The sequence below is a fragment of the Canis lupus genome, chromosome 1 (genome assembly GCF_011100685.1).
Source record: "Canis lupus familiaris isolate Mischka breed German Shepherd chromosome 1, alternate assembly UU_Cfam_GSD_1.0, whole genome shotgun sequence".
Taxonomy (NCBI): Eukaryota; Metazoa; Chordata; class Mammalia; order Carnivora; family Canidae; genus Canis; species Canis lupus.
The window spans coordinates 13,555,830-13,564,731 of record NC_049222.1 but is presented as its reverse complement, the minus strand read 5'-3'; the positions used below and the strand labels follow the sequence as shown (position 1 = coordinate 13,564,731).

The window sequence follows — 8,902 nt, the reverse complement described above, 5'->3', positions numbered from 1 at the left end:
TTCCTTATACCTATTCCCATCCCCAGTCCCAGACAACTATTGATTTGTTTTCTGTCTTTATAAAATTTTATTTGAAATTTCATATACATGGAATAATAAAATATGTAGTTTTTTGCATCTGGCCTCTTTAACTTAGCACAATATTTTCAAGGTTCATCCAAGTTACAGCATGAATCAATATTTTATTCTTTTTATGGTTGAGTAATATTCTATTACTTGGATATGTCAGATTTTTTTAATCCATTCATCAACTGATGAACATTTATAACATCTCTATTTTTTCTGGCTATTATGAATAATGCTGCTATGGACATTTTGTATACAAGTCTTGTGATACAAAACTTCTCTTAGGTATATATATATATATACCTAGGAATGGGATTGCTAGGTCTTATGATGTCTTTTTGTTTGTCATTTTGAGGAACAGTCAAATTGTTTTCCAGAGTAGCTGCAATCATTTTAACAATCCCATAGCAAAGTATGAGGGTACCAATTTCTACTTATCCTTGCCAATAACTTGGTATATTAAAATTTTTAGCTGTCCAAATGATTGTAAAGTAGTATCTCATAGCTTAGTGGTGTCTTTTGAAGTGCAAGTAGTCTAATGTAGCAATATTATCTTTGAAAGATAATGCTCTTTCCCTAACTCAAGTTTACAAAGACTTCCACCTGTTTTCTTCTAGAAGTTTCATAGTTTTAACTCTTCCATTTAAATCCTCAGCTCATTTGTGTGTGTGTGTGTGTGTGTGTGTGTGTGTGTGTGTGGTGAGGTAAGGGTCTAAGTTGTGATTTTTTTTTACTATGGATATACAATTAACACAGCATCATTTATTAAAAAGACAATCCTTTCTGCACTGAATTGTCTTGGTGTCTTTATCAAAAACAATTAACCATAAATATAAGGTTTTATTTCTGGGGTCTCAATTTTGTTCTATTGAACTATATGCCTACTGATATGACAATACCACATTGTCTTGATTACTGCAACTTTGTAACAATTTTTGAGCCAAGTAGTGTAATTACTTTGTTCTTTTCAAGATTGTTTTGGTTATACTAGGCCTTGTGCATTTTTGTATAAAATTTCGAATCAGCTTGTCAATTTGTTTAGAAAGCCTGTTGGGATTTTGGTAGGAATGGCATTAAATTTATAGGCCAATTTGCTCAATATTGAGTTTTCCAATTCATGAACATGAACTGTCTCTCCATTTCTTTAGTAATTTATTTCTTTTAGCTATATTTTATAGATTTAAGTGTACACAGCTTTTTTTCATGGAATTTATCTAGACAATTTTTGATGCGATTGTGAATGGAATTATTTTCTTAATTTGTATATCAAATTATGTTGTATACCTTAAATATATACAATTTTTATTAAAAATAAAATAAAGAATAAAAAGAAGCATGAATATAAGATGTTTAAAGGACTTTAAAAGGAGGGGGGAGTGTTAATGGGCATTTTGTTGAGTAGCACTTTTTCTAATGCAGAAGAATTATATCAGCTGAAGAACTGAGAAATTTATATTTACAAAATCTGAGCATTTGGGGCCAGATACCTTCCTTCCTAAGGTTTAAGATGGAAGGCTAAACTAGCTCTGCTCCTTCTAATCACCACCGGACGGCCACTAAATAAACTGAAGTGTACTTAAAAAGGCAAGGGAGAATGAGAGGAGGTAATCTGTCCAAGTTATGAATAATATACCTTTAGGAAGTACAGTGGCTCAAAATGAAAGTAGGGGTGCACTGATAAGGAAAGAGATGTGACAGAGGTATCACTAACCATAGTTGTGGTTCAGGGGCTTGATTGGTGTTTGCCCACCAGCTGCAGTTATGAGGCCTTTTCACTAAGTGTTCAGAATCTCTCTCTCTCTTTTTTGTTTTTTTTGGATTTACAAGTGTGCTCAATGGAGCTGGGCATGTCTACAAGTAGACGACCTTGGGGGAAAAAGAGCCAAGTGTCACACTGGAGCTACATCCTATTTGGCAAACAGCAGAGGAGCTGCTGGTTAAGCCCCCTCTGGTGCCAAACTGGGTAAGGTTGCTAACCTTTAGCACCAAGTAACCACAGTACTAAAGGCCCTTGAAATGTTAACGTGATCCAGGGTTAGCCAACCATTATAGCTGATCTTTTAGCCACAGTAACTGTGTAAGGGGTGGGAAGGTGGCCTGGGACTTCATATAAAGATGGAGGGAAAAAAGCTGTCTTTGGGGTGACTAGCTGGAATAGGATAATCTGGGTATTAGCCTAAGTCAAATGCTAGTCTTCTGATGTGGGAACCTTTCCTTTAGTAGGAGAGGATGAGATCAATACTGAAAACAAGTGTTCTGAAAAATAGGGATACCTATCATGTATTTACCTACTTTCCTATCATGTTATCTATGGAGAGATAACTTGATCCACTCTGTTTTTTCACATTTCCACTCCACCCCCTAAAAAAAGCTGAGTTTTGTTACTGGGTACCTGAAGAATCCTGAGAAATATATGACCTCCTTACATGAAAAATAGAAAAATAGCAGGCAAATTGGGACCAATGTTTTGGGGGATGCCTGATGTCCTGGTTGTTTTGTAGAATTGATTAAAAATATTTTCATCTGCTACAGATTTTGGGAGTGCCAATGGCATAACTGACATACTGTAAAAGAATAGAAATCTTGGCTGATATTCTTGCTTAGATAGAAAACTATCTATTATAAGGAAAATGAGAAGAGAAAAATCTCAGTTAAGTCTTTTTTTAAAAATCCACGTAAGAATTATTTTTCAAGTGAAGCCTTTGCTTCTTGTTCTCAGAATGAATTGCATAATTCACATCAGCTCTAAAATAGGCAAGTTGGTATGGTTTTATCGGAAATATCATTGCAATCGATCAAGTTCTGGGTATAAGAATGTATTTACAGATAAACACAAACTCATCAAAATGAACTCTGAGCTCTATGCAAGGGAAAAAGACACCTAAGATGACTGGAGTTTCAAATATATTCTTATGCAAAGGCAATTCAGGACAACATCATTTTGGTTTCCATGCTGATGGGTCACATTTGCAGAAGTATTGGGTCAAATGTAAACTAATGTCTGTTATCTTCTTTGGAAGCTATCTGTTTCTGACAAAGGGCCGAACAGATGAAGGAGTGGGTTGATGTTGTGGATGCATGCACTATGGGAGAGCAAATAGGAAGATGCTTTTTTTTTTCTAAAAGGTTTATCTATGGGCAGCCCAGGTGGCTCAGCGGTTTAGCGCCGCCTTCAGCCCAGGGCCTGATCCTGGAGAGCCGGGATCGAGTCCCACGTCAGGGACTGCATGGAGCCTGTTTCTCCCTCTGCCTGTGTCTCTACTTTTCTTTCTCTGTGTGTCTTTCATGAATAAATAAATAAAATCTTTAAAAAAAAAGATTTATTTATTTTAGAGAGAGAATGCACGGCAGGGAGGGGCAGAGGGAGAGGGTGAGAGAAACTTTAGCAGACTCCATGCTCTGGGTGGAGCCCAATGGGGGGCTCGATCTCAGGACCCGAGATCATGACCCAACCCAAGCCCAAACCAAGAGTCGAAAGCTTAACCGGCTGTGCCATCCAGGCGCCTCAGGAAGACGCTTCTGAATAAGGGCTCAAGAGTCGGGTTACCTGAATTTGATGCCTAGCTCCACCACTTACTAATTGTGTGACTTTAAGCAAGTCATGTAAGCTTCTCTACTGCAACTTCCCCATCTGTAAAATGGGGAGATTACTCAATAAAATAATGCCTTATCTGGTTGTTTCAGAAATTAAATGAGACTATTTATACAAAGTACTTAAGAAAATGCTTGGCACTTGAATGCTCAATAAATGTAAGCTGCTGCTGCTTCTCCTTCCCATTTCTCCTCCTTTTCCTCTTTCTCTTCCTCTCTCTCCTTCTCTTGCTTCCTTGATTGTTATTGTTCCTCACAGCTCCTCAACTCTATACATTGTTATTGTTTATAGTAACTGAATATACAAATTCTATCAGTTTTTTTGTCCCAGCGGGCAAGAAACGACACCATTTAACTAGGATTTTTGAAGATTCTAGTTTTTACTAGCTTTTTATTGCATAGATCATACAGTGAGTTTCCATATACCCCTCATCCAGTCTCCTCTAATGTTATCGTCTCACATTACTATGGTACGTATGTCAAATCTAAGAAATCAGTGTTGGTCATCACTACAGCAGCCAGCATTCTAAGATTCTACCCCATATACACATAATTTCTCCTAGTTACTCAATAAAATACTAACCAGGTGTTAATGTGAAGGGATTTTGCAGAAGTAATTAAGAATCCAAATAACAGTAATAAGGATAAAAAGGTAATAAAAAGAATCCATAGCAGTTGACTTCAGGAAAGGAAAATTATCAGGGTGGGCTTGGTCTAATCACATGAACCCTCAAAATCTTGGTCTAGAGCCCAGAGACAGAGAAGTCAGAGGCAATGCCTGAGGGATCTGACAGGGGCAAAATTCCCTTGCTAACTTTGACCATGGAGAGTTGCTCTGCTTCCTCACCGGTGGTTGGTATGGCCAGGCCTTCTTCATTACAGACGTTCTAGTGGGCGTGTGGGTATTAGCTCATTGTGGTGACAATTTATGCATTTCCTTTATGGCTAATGTCAGGCATGTTTTCATATGCATATTGGCCATGTGGGTATCTTCTTTTGCAAAGCGTCTGTCCAAATCTTTTGCTTGTTTTTATTATATTGTCTTACAATTACGGAATTCCAATTGCTTTTAATATTTTCTGAATAAAAGTTCCATGTCAGATACATGGATTGCTTTTCTTTCTTCTCCCCTGCCCCCCTGCCCCATCCAGTTGATTCTGTCTTGGGGAGATGGTCCTGAGAGTGGTGGGTGCTACCCTGGGCTAGAGGAGGTAGGGCCTGAGGGTCAGTTAAAGCCCGTGGCGGGTTAAGGGGGCTAGGGTGCGAAGCCCCTGGAATGCGGTGAGGCCAGGCTAAGGCCCCGAGACAGCTGTGGTAGGCTGGGCTAGGTGCCTCGGCTGCCCAGAGTGGAAGGCATGGAGCTGGGACTGGGCCATGGCTCCAGGGCTATGGACCCGAACCACGGGGCACCCCAGGGCACCCCAGGAAGCAGGGCACAGAGTCATGTGACACAGAGCATGACACAGAGGCAGGCTCACGGCTCATGAGTAAGCACACGGCCGAGTGCGCACAGACCACAGGCCCACAGGCCCGAGGGACCACAGGCCGGGCCGCGCACATGGATACAGTGGTAACAAGGTCAGGGCCTGGGGACGCGTGGTGCAACAGGACACGCGGGCTCAGTGGCCACAGGAGGCTGATCCAGGCACGCAGTGCAAGGCATAGGGGAAGAGGGGCTCTTGGCACCACTGCTCTGTAGTCGTGACACGAGGGCAGCGGGGGCTGGTGAAGCCGCCTGGGGCAGCCCTCCCGCCGCCCCCCATCCACCCCTGCCCCCCGCACACCCTCTGGGCTCAGTCTTCCACATTTAATTGCGCTCCCGCCTTATCACAGATGACCAACGGGATGCCCGCGTGCAGGCGCGCCCCGCCCCGGCCCGGCCCGGCCCCAGCGGACGTCGGAGCTCCTGCAGAAGGCCCGCAGCCGCCTCACTCCCAGTGCGCAGGCGCGGTTCCAGGCCACGTGGCCCTGAGTCCGGAGCCTGACTCCCCAGGGCGTGTTCGCGCGAGAGCTGGGAATGCCGCGAGAGGCGTGGCCCCGCCTGGTGGGGTTGACCTCGGGACCCGCCGTGCCGGGGCGCCCGGCCGGGAGGCTCTGGAGGGGTCCGGGCGCGTCCCCCTCAGGCCGTGCTCCCGCGCGGTCTCCGCGGCCCCCGGGAGAATCCTCTGGGTCTGGAGTCGGGCAGCTGTGGTCCTGGTGAGCTCACGGCGGTCTCCCGAGGCGCGGGACGGCCCGGGCCGGGGCCACCGTGGGCCTGCTGAGGGCGAGCAGCCCGGCCGCGGCCGCCTGCGGAGGGAGCCCTGGAGGACCCCGCGCCCCCGCAGTGCCCCGCAGTCCCCCCGCCGCCCTCCCCCCTCAATCCTCCCCCACAGTCCTCCCTACAGTCCTCCCCCCGCAATCCTCCCCCTGCAGTCCTCCCCCCGCAGTCCTCCCCTGCAGTCCTCCCTAGAGTCCTCCCCCACAGTCCTCCCCCTTCAATCCTCCCTACAGTCCTCCCCTGCAGTCCTCCCCCGCAGTCCTCCCCTGCAGTCCTCCCCCGCAGTCCTCCCCCGCAGTCCTCCCCCCGCAGTTCCCCCTGCAGTCCTCCCTGCTGTCCTCCCCCACAGTCCTCCCCCGCAGCACCGCACAGACCTCCCCCCACATCCTCCCCCCACAGTCCTTCCCCCGCATTCCTCCCCCCACAGTTCCCCCACTAGTCCTCCCCCGCGCAGTCCCGCCCCGGCAGTCTCTCCCGTAGTACTCTCCTGCAGTCCTCTGCGTAGTCCCATCCCCCACAGTCTCCCCCCCCCCCGCAGTACCCCCTCCCCCGCAGTCACTCTTCCCGCAAGTCCTCCTCCCCACTGTACCCCCCCAATCGCCCCCGCAGTCCCCCCCGCAGTACTCCCCTCCCCCGCAGTCTCCCCCCGCAGTCTCCCCCCCCTGCAGCGCCGGCGGCCCAGGTTCACGTGTGCGGGCGCTCAGCGGCTTCTGCAAGGGCTCCGGGTGGGGAAGGTGTTGCAGGATGTCAGGCCGCCCCGTCCCCCGGGACTCGGCCGGGTCCCCGCGCCCCATCCCCGCTGTCCTGGTGCTCAGGGGGCCCGGGGTGGCGCGCTGAGAGACGGGGGCCCCAGAGTGGGATGGGTTACATTCACTACTTTTTTCTTTTATGGTTTCTGTTTGCCCCCACCCCCCCCACTTTTTGGTTGTAGTTAAGAAACCTTTGCCTACTTCAAATTTGCCAAGACTTTTTTTTCTAGAACTTTTATGGTATTAGCTTTTACATTTAGACACTTGATTTATTTTGAATTAGTCTTTATTAAGTAGAGGTTAGGGCACATTTTTTTTTCCTGTGGATATTCAGTTGTTCCAGCATCATTTCTTGAAAAGACTATTCTTACCCCAATAATATATATGTGTGTGTGTGTGTGTCTAGGTTCTCTGTTCTTCCACTGATCTATATATTCATCGTATGCCATGAGAGAGAGCACAAGCTGTAGGGAGAGAGAGAAGCAGGTCCCCCTCAGAGCAGGGAGCCTGACATGGGGCTCGATTCTAGGACCCCAGAATCATGACCTGAGCTAAAGGCAGATACTCAACTGACTGAGCCACCCATGGTCGTTTTATTTTTTAAAATAGGTATCATATAGTGGGGTATTATGATGATTGGAGAATGGGCCCTTCTTCAAAAAAAGTGGTTGGACGTTGGGACTGATGATGCCGGGCACATACCAAGAAGGAATGAAGGGATTTCTGGGGAGAGCATGGCATGGTCCCAGGCTTCAGTGCTGGGAGGGCTTTTATTGTGCTTAGGAATTGGCCCTGGGCAAGAGTTCTTGAGCGGTCATGGCCTGCTTCCTCTGCACTTCCTGCAGGTGCCAAGGGAGGGAGTTCAAGGGCTTTCTTACCAGCTAACCCAGAGGAGGGCCATGGGCCTCGAATGCTGTCAGCAGTCAAATACCAAAAGTGGAGTTGGGCTCTATTACGCTGGGTCTTGCTTTTTTCATACAGTCTCACAATTTCTGTCCTTTAAATAGAGTGTTTAGATCATTAGTGTTTGCTGTAACTATCCTCGCCTTTGGGTTTAAATCTACCATGTTGCCACTTAATTTCTACTTGTGTCATTTGTTTGTTGTTCCCTTTTTCTTCTTTTCCTGACTTCTTTCTGATTTGGAATATTTAGTATTATGCTTTATTGCCAATATTGACTTACTAGTGGTTGCTTTAGAGTCTAAACTGCGTATTTAATGCTACACTATCTTTAGAAAATACCATTCCTTTTGAAATTGTTAATGTGACAATTTTAAGAGAGTGTACTTCCATTTTATCATCTCATCTTTTTTCTTATTGTAGTGACAGATTTTATATCGCTTTCTTATAATTTAAGTTCTTTTATTTTTTTAAAGATTTTCATTTATTTCAGAGAGAGCATGAGCAGGAGGGGCAGAGGGGGAGGGAGAGAATCTCAAGTAGATTCCATGCTGAGGGCGGAGCTCTGTGGGGGCTCCATCCCATGGGCCTGAGATCATGACCTGCACCAAAAGCCAAGTGTCAGATGCTCAACAGACTGAGGCACCCAGGCATCCCTGTTTCTCTGTTTCTTATAAAACTTGCAGTAGATTACTGTTGTTTTTGCTTTAAGCAGTCAATTATCTTTTAAAAATGAGCAAAAATATCTTTTATATTTATCCACAGTTTACCATTTTGTCACTCTCTAGTACTTGTGTTGATCTAAGTTTCTGTTGGTATCATTTTCTTTACTGCTTGATGAAGTTCTCTGGGTGAATTAGAGCAACTCTTTGGTGAGAAGTATGGAGGTGATCTGACCTTTAAGGGGATATATGATGAACCCGTGGGGACATAATATTGGACTTTTCTTGCCTTGCTTGAAATTCCAAATTCCCGGATAGAAAGATGAAATAGTGAGGAAACATAATTTTTATTTTTTTAAAAAAATTTATTTATTCATGACACACACACACACACACACACACAGAGGCAGAGACACAAGCAGAGGGAGAAGCAGGCTCCATGCAGGGAGCCCGATGCAGGACTTGATCCTGGGACTTCAGGATCACACCCTGGGCCAAAGGCAGGCGTTCAATCACTGAGCCACCCAGGGATTCCCCCAAACATAATTTTTAAACCTCTGGTACTTAATAGTACAGCCATAGTCATATGTAGCTCCATTACATTTAAATTAAAGTAAAAAAAAAAAAAAGTTTCCTGACATAGTTCTATAATGGTGCATAAAAAACGACTCTAAAAT

The 8,902-nt window shown here is 45.5% G+C and overlaps 1 protein-coding gene across 16 annotated transcripts in view; it reads left to right on the top strand.

Moving 5' to 3' along the window:
- Positions 1-5,711: 5,711 nt before the first annotated feature.
- SERPINB11 (serpin family B member 11) overlaps positions 5,712-8,902 on the top strand; it is a 91,834-nt gene continuing 88,643 nt past the window's right edge. For all 16 annotated transcript variants that reach the window (XR_005353377.1, XR_005353380.1, XR_005353386.1 and 13 more), the window contains exon 1: positions 5,712-5,853. The gene's annotated coding sequence lies outside the window, so the exon portion shown is untranslated. The remainder of the gene's footprint in view (positions 5,854-8,902) is intronic.